This window comes from Lepisosteus oculatus, chromosome 4 (assembly GCF_040954835.1).
Source record: "Lepisosteus oculatus isolate fLepOcu1 chromosome 4, fLepOcu1.hap2, whole genome shotgun sequence".
NCBI classification, from domain to species: domain Eukaryota; kingdom Metazoa; phylum Chordata; class Actinopteri; order Semionotiformes; family Lepisosteidae; genus Lepisosteus; species Lepisosteus oculatus.
This window is the reverse complement of record NC_090699.1, coordinates 49,996,075-50,004,509: the sequence shown is the minus strand read 5'-3', so window position 1 is coordinate 50,004,509 and position 8,435 is coordinate 49,996,075.

Here is an 8,435-nt window from a genome sequence, read left to right as displayed (position 1 = left end):
CAAGAAACAGCTAGAAGCCAAGACCTGCCAGTACATATTGAAGTTAATCACGGTTTCTGCTTCTTCTGCCACTGGCACATTTCATGTGCCTAAAAGGGACATCCAAGGCTTAACTCAATCTGTTGTTTCCAGATGTCTCTTTAAAGTTATGGCTGCAGTTGACAGGAAAGCACAGAAATAAATTTGTTTTTTTGTGAGGATTATGAAGACTGAAAATACAAGCAAATAAGGCTCTACTATTTAATATCATGTGGTATCATGCGATGTGTACATTGTGTTATGTAAAAGATTAACATATAGCCATGACTTGTAAGCCAATAATATAATTTCTTACATAAACTACATATGAAGAAATAACAGCAGTCACTTGCACCCTGTCATTGCTACACAAATATTTTTAATTTTATGTGATTTGTGGTCAATTCATTTCTGATTTTATGTCCATCTTCAACATCTTGTAGACATTAATAGGCTACAAATTCCCTTTCGCGCCTTGCATTGATACAAACATGCAGAAAATTCAAAAACTTACATAACCTTCAAACCTTTTCCTGAAACATTTGCCAATGCCTTTCCCAAAATAGGGGAAATAATGTATAATGGAAGAGGGACATTGGAAGTAATGAATGACCCAAAGCTGCTCAGCCAGCATACTGAAAGCCTAGTGTGATCTTTGTTCTTCCACCAGACTTCAAACGGAAATCCACCATCGAGTCAACCCTTTAAATCACTGAGTGTGATTAGATGAATACTTTCACCCTCATTTTGTTTTGTTTTTGCTCCTTCTTCAGCACAAATACAAACAGAATTATACATGAGAGCCAGGAGGGATGAATGTGCTACACTGTCACCCTGCAACACACTGGCATGTCACATCAGGAAAATCCAATTCCCTAGGACTCGTTATCTTTTTAATAAAGTAAATAGGCTTAATACCAGTTCAATTAATTGCAATTCAGACAAAAACAGTCCTATCTCCAATATCTTCAATTTAAATTTTTTAACAGTCTATAACACATGCACTGAACCGCATGTACTTTTACATTGAAAATGATGATTAATGCAGCTGAGCTGTGATTTAATGCTGTTTAAGCATTTTACTCAAGCAACGTCAGCCCACATAGATCATGATGGGTTGCAAAACCATAAATAACAGTATACAGTACGTAACAGGGTTTATAGTGTAAGATGTAACTATTATAGTGACATCAGTCCCCAGGACTCTCGTGAGTCTTCTAACTCCTTATGGTAAGAAATCAACCTTTTGCTATAGTGGGTTTGGCACTTCACTGGACTTTGCAACCGAATAATGGCAGCTGAATTCAGGGTCCACCTACAGACTACAGGAAAAGAAGCATGACCTGGATCAAGAAGACTGATGCCTTTCAGTTGCTATGGAATTTATAGAGTACAACAAAATTCCTAGAGCATGACGATATTGCTCAAGAAGGTTAAAGCTTTCATAGCAAGGTGTAATGGGCTTGACACATACTGTAGCTGAGATGTATAGACCAGGTACTGTAGTTGTGGAGGGCAGGAATAAGGGTTCAAACCCAGGGTCAGATTACACATAAATGCTGCACAGCATAAGTTCTCAAGATGCTGCAATGTAAAGACCAGATCTGAAGATAAATGCAGCAAACATAAATCACCTACAGTTCACAGATATCATAGTTATATCTGGGACAAGAGCCACAGAACTAACATTCAAGAATGATATGATAACATGAAATAACATCTACTACTGTAGATACTGTATGATTGCATCAAAATAGGTTTGAAAATCAACTTAAAGAAACTAGAGTGACATTTAAAAATATGCCCTTCCCAGTGAAAAGGAAGAAAAATTGAATGTAAAATAGAGGCAAGATCCAAAACAACTAGACATAAAAGTTTGATTAGTTTTAATTAATGTATATAATACAGTATTAGGCATTTATCTCATATTACCTAATATGACTTACTTACAGTACTTCCTTACACTAATATCCTGCTTCCTGCTTGTTTATTTGGTCTTTACATTCTTATCTATTTGTTCTTTTTTACATTAACCTTTTTAAAATATTGTGTTCCGTCTAAATAAAGTTTGCAGAATGACAAACGGGTTAAGAACATAAGAAAGGTTACAAGCCAGAAAAAGCAATTCAATCCATCTACCCCATCTTGCAGAAATCAATAAATTAATCAGTTAAAGGTTAACTATGCAAAAAAGTAATTAAGGGTGAGGAGATACTTCTAAATATTTAGCAGGTAGTATTCCATGAACACTACACATTTGGTACATTAAATTATCAGTTGATTGAATTTTATGATGACAACATAATCCACTTGAACAAGGACATTCAAGACTTAGGGACAATCCTGTGTGAAGAAAAGGCATTTATACAGTATAAGCGTTATATAGGATTTGCTTCATAAAAGCCATTAGACAGCTACGTAACCTTAGACTTCCTCAGCTGAGTTCTCAGCTGCTTCCCCAATCTCTTACTTCAGGTACAGTCATTTACAGTCATTACACGTTTATAATTCGACTGATCCTCCCTTTGTTTTATTAACATTCCAAAGTCTGATAAACATACATAACTCTTCTTTAAAGATTTTGTGAAACTTTATTAAGTGCACACTTTCTCGGTCTTCATTATGATCATTATACGTTGATGTTATCAAGTGGAGCTTATTGGAGCTTATGTCTTTTCATAATGTGACTTGTTTTGTCTGAATGCAGGGTGTATACAGTAACATTCAATTTAGTGTGTAGGTAGTTGTTGTGCATTCTGCAATACTTAACCCATGTACAGTAAATGTCTACTTATATGGCATTGACATTGGTTATACAGTATAAGTACTTCCCATGTAGTATCTGTACAACCAATGCACTGTATACCATAACTTGTATAATTTATCCCCATAAGAATTCTATAATTTGTAGTTTGGATCAACAGTTCTTGTAACGCTAATTTTATTTGAGGTATCTTATATACTGTAGGTCCAATACCACTTTAAATTACATTAAAACGCATTAACAAAAAATAATACCTGCCTGTTTTCTGACCTTTTCCTGTTTATAGCTTCCTTTCACATATATATCATTCTGTGAGGGACCAATTAATACAGCCTGTATTCCAGTTATTCTTTTAAATTGTAAATGTCTACCTTAAAGTATTGAAAAGCACAGTGTAGCATTTAGATCTAATACACTACTGTCTGCAGCCATCATGATTTATTGCAGCAATATTCTTTACAACACAATCATGTTTGTTTCAATGTCTTTATTGACATTTGCTGAACCATAAATCGCATTGAAACCAAAGCCAAGCACATTCCTCACTGCAGACGTAGCTTCACTTGGCTTCTAAAAGAAAACTTCCGATCAAAGTTTCAGTCATCCAGTTTTATTTGAGAAAGTCCCTCCTGCATAATATATATATATTTTTTTTTGCTCTTGTATTTTTATTTGCTAGTTTGTGAGCATTGCTGGAAGTTGATTGAGCCGCGGCCGTCATTGTGGATGTGCAGTGTAACAGGATGAATCACACACCAGTACAGCAAAGGGTTTTCATAAGGAATTGGAGCAGATCTGAAATGGTGAAGGGAAATGCATGTGAGTGAAGTCAGCAGGAGTTTGATGATTTATGATGTGCCAATATATGTCTAAAAGATTTTGATTCTGCTTGGAAACCATATTGAACGAACACAGGTTGGAAATGTGTACAACACATTCACCCTGTGAACCTGAACACTGCACTCTTTTCTGTTATCTAATGTTATATAAAATTGAATAAATTATTAAATAAAAACCAGAATAGACCAAGTGCCATGAATTCATTCTTAATATAATATAATATTTTAATTAATGTTATCTGTTTTACAGATGACATATACAGTATAACCATATACAGGAATCTACTGTACCACATGTACAGTACATTGTTGTGTAAAGAAGACATTTGTATCCTTGAGATGACTGTAGACTGAGACTACTTCATGAATAAGAAAGTTAAAGCTATTGTTTCTTTCATAATTTACTTTCCTGACACATCTAATAACAGTTAAGAGGTTCTGAACATTATCCTTTGTTCCTCATGGATAAGCAGCCCAATGCATCCCTTCAAAGGGAAATTTGCTTTTATGCTCTAACTTCCATGTTCTTTTTTTTTCCCTTTGATATCAATACTGACACACTCCTAGAAAGCTCTGAGGAAGCCATGGGTATACTACATGTTGAAATATCCCATGTGGTGTCTGATGACAACACCCCTCTGCCTCTGTTTCTCTTATGGATTAAGAGCTACATAAATGGATTATTTTACTGGAGTCTAGAGGTCGGGCTCTTTTTGTTCCTTTCACTTTCTGTACACTTGCCTAGAGGAGTCCAATCTGTGAAGTCTTCGGAGGTAAGAAGCTACTTTGATCTACTTTATTCCAAGATGGCAAACCTGTTGGAGGCTGTGAACTGGATTGAACACAGAAGAACTGCATGCATTTATTTTTACTCACTTAACAGCTGAACCCGAAGCCTCCAAGACACTGAGTTTTATGAAAGTGCTGACTGAATGCACTAACTCTCATACCTTTGTGGGCTTCAACAACTGTGAAAAGGAAGAGAATATAATAAGATTGCAGGTTCTGCTGGGAAAAATTGTGTTGTAAAAAATACACAGTTTCAAGTTACTTTTGTCAGGGATTTCAGTTTAGGAGAAACAGTTTAGAAATGTAATCATTTACAATGGAAAGCACAGTGACATTGAGTGTGTGTGTGTGTGTAGTTGTGGTGTCAATAATTTATTACATTATAAAAACAATTTCCCCAGTCTAGTAAATTTCATTTTACATTTTACTGTCACCTGTGATGATAGCTTTCTCCAGCACTGGTTGATAGTATTTGAAACTGTGGGCACTCATTGCAACTGGATATGGAAATCAAATGTTTTGTTTAATCTCTTTAGCTCTTGTTCAAAGAATAGGAAATTACTTCACATAACATTTTGTTTCTGTTTTCTCACACATTCAAAAATTCTACAAAGCCAAATAAAATAAAAAAACAATCAGTAATGGGATTGGTCCCTTTGGAATCTGAGTCTAACTGGTATTTTTTTCCTTAATTTTCTCATCAAGAAGCAGTTTTCATGTGACTGAGTACTTTATTACTTTCCCTGTTGACTCAGCAGTTAAGTGCATTAATTCGCCAACTTTGTAAGGCATTTATTGTTGCCTGGATAGCACACAAACCCCCCTGAAGTGACTGTCTAATACTCAGTAAATCTGCTGGTAAACATATAATAAAATTGAATGTGAACCTAGGCCTTTGGGGGAATAAAACTGAAGCAATGGAGCTTTTAGCTGTGTTTAAAAATGCCTTTTAAATTGAAAGTGGAAATGGGTAATGCAATTTCAAATTCAGCTAATAGGGATGAGGGATCCAGCAGTAGTCATCATCCATTTTCCTAAGAAATTGTGCATTGGCAGCCCTGAAGTCATTGACCAAAAAGTAAATCAAAATAGGGTATTTGCATTTCTTCCTTTGAGCAAGTAAAAAAAAAATGTCTTTAATGTGAGTATGGTGTATGAAGAGAACAGACTTCAGAGTAACTTGGGGATGAAAAGGCTTTGTCAGCAAGCCCTAAGGTGGGTTTATTTGAAACCTCACGAGAAGAAAGATTATAACGGATGTGGCATTATGTCTGTGCATCCCCCCTCACCCCCTCAAGTGAGACAAGATAATGGGATATATCTGCTTAATTGCAGACCCAACTGAATTTAGGTTTTGTACATCAAGGAGACTATACAACCCAGTTGTTAAGGTAAAGGGCTTGTTAGCAGAAGATTCTCAACTCAAACCCCGACCCTGCCACTGATTCATGGTGTGTTGCCCTGAGCAAGATATTGAACCTTGCACTCCATCCTTCCAATGAGATATAAAACCAAGATCCTGTTGCATGTGGCTCTGCAGTAACCATTGTTAATTCATTTTTCACAGCCCTTGATAGCTGTGTAAAAGTGTGAGATAAATGATTAATCTTTCTTATTTTTAAGCCTTATCATTAGAAGAAAATTGATTCATTGTGCATTGCCAGTGGAACAACAGGCTTAAACTGTTGAATTTTGTCACTGTTGTTCAATTCCCATCTACCCCTGGTTGTCTATGCTGGCTGGACCTGTGGAAAGAGCAGTAGCGACAATTTCTTTCCCAGGTATGAGACTATACTGTACATCTGGTCTGGGCAGCATTTCCTCATTTCTACAAAGGTATCCCTTCTGAACAAACAACAGGTGCAGGAAAGTGGAGATAACTCACATTGAGCTCTGTCCACTACGGCTCCACCGTGCCGTGACTTTTGGTAATTAGATTTCCTGAGTGAAAATAGGCCTGAGGTTATTACTGAGATCAGGGAACAGTGCTCATCATTCCTCTTTGCTCTTACATGAACAGGGTGAAGAGATGCTGAAAGGAATTATGATCTAAGTGGAAACAAAGCCGATTAAAATGGAAACTAGATACAAAACACAACTCAGTTTTCTAAAAGTTATAATTTCTAATTTTCTTTGAATGAATAGGTAGCTCTGTTATATAATAACAAGTATCCATATTTTAAACTTATTTAAAATGGTTTGCCCATCTGTTGGATATTGTACAGTACATGTTATGATATTCTAAAGATAATGAAAACATCAGGTAAATGTCATATTAAATGTCACAAGTATAAAGATCTGTAGTCTTATTAAGCTAATCATCCAAATATACCGAAAATAGTCAAAGGCAAACAATAAATGGAGAAAATGTTTTTAGGTTTACATAAACTTTTAGATCCACTACAAATTACATACCACATTGTTTTGTATAGTACAGTGAAATGCAATAGAAGCAGTACAGTAGGAAATAAATCAAAGAGTTGATCTTTGGATCTACAGCTTTGTAAAGCCTCAAGAATAGACATGATTATCTTATTATTTCAAACATGGAAAACATTTTTATGCTGTGCCTTTTGTTATTGGTGGTGATTGTTTATTAGAATAACCAATTATTTTAAAACTACAAAATTCCCAATCACCATACAGGTACAGTGTGTGTCTTTATGTCTTAATTACAACCAAGTGCCTACATGTGGATAATGAGGAAATACCCAAAGGTTCCTCTGACCCATCAAGCCTGTCATGTCTTCAAGCACATTGCAGCCTCCACTGTGACCTGCAGGGGATTCAACAAGAAGGTATGCTTCCTTAAAAAAGGAATGAACGATGATTGCACGAAGTACAGTGACTGCAAATCCTTGCCAATTATTTTGTAACAATTAATTTGTAATATTACATTATGCTGTTAAAAACATGTAGCTAATTAATGTCAAGTTTATTAAGCACCATTGTAGTTACTGTACCATGGAATTGACACATGGTCACCTGACATTTTATTCTCACAGCTCACACCGGCTTCAGACGTATTAAAATTGACAAGTACAAAAAAAGAAAACAGTAATACTTCAGAACTGCTTGCAGTTTTCTAGTTGGAACTTATATTTAAAATAGGTCTTTTGTATCTTTTATTCTTTTGCAAATTGGTTTTATCAATGTTGAGGTATTTGTTTCATTGCTACAGTATTTAACATCTCCCTTCACAAATCCTCACAAGTATAGTTTACTGTTTCAAAAGGGAAAAAAAAGCTTTTTATGTAATGTACAGTAACTGTAATTGGATTATAGATTATAACATGAGTGTGTAATGAATTGTCATAAATTCCTGTTGTGTGCTGAAAAAAGTTTCAAAATAAAGATTCCCTTGAGCTTGTTTATTCATTCTTATCACCCTTTAGCTATTTCTGTCATAATCTACACATTTTATTGTTCAGTACATTTAGTACAAAAAATGAACAGAAATATCAGCTTTATAAGGATAACAGTTTACAGTTATATGTAAATAAAATGTGTAGCACAGATTCAATGCCAGTTTGAAAAGCATGTAAATCAATCAGCTTGACATTTTAAATGATTGCACATAGGAGTTAAGTCCTCGCTTGTAAGAATGATAAAACCTGATGTAATCAGAAAAATTCAATACCTTCAAAATGAAAATTTAATTGATTTGAAAAGAGGACATGTGGTGCATAAAGAACAGGGTGTGACATGTTTTCAGATCATTGTACAACTGTTTCGGCTGCCAAAGTGCTTCAAAAGTCAAAAGAACATGTTAAGTATTTACATCACAGTTTAGGCCTGAATGTAAGCAAGTGCTGTTATAGTATTATGTTTGTTGTCTATAGATCTTTTTTATTCTGCTACACTTTTAATTGAGCTTTCTATAAGCTTATTTTTATTTTGGGAAGTTTGTTCTATACTCTGGCAACTCTTTGTGTAAAGACATGCCTCCATTTCATGGTTGTAAATGCACTTCCACTTAAGTTTCCACTTGTATACCCTGCCTCTTTTTTCATGGTTGAAACTGA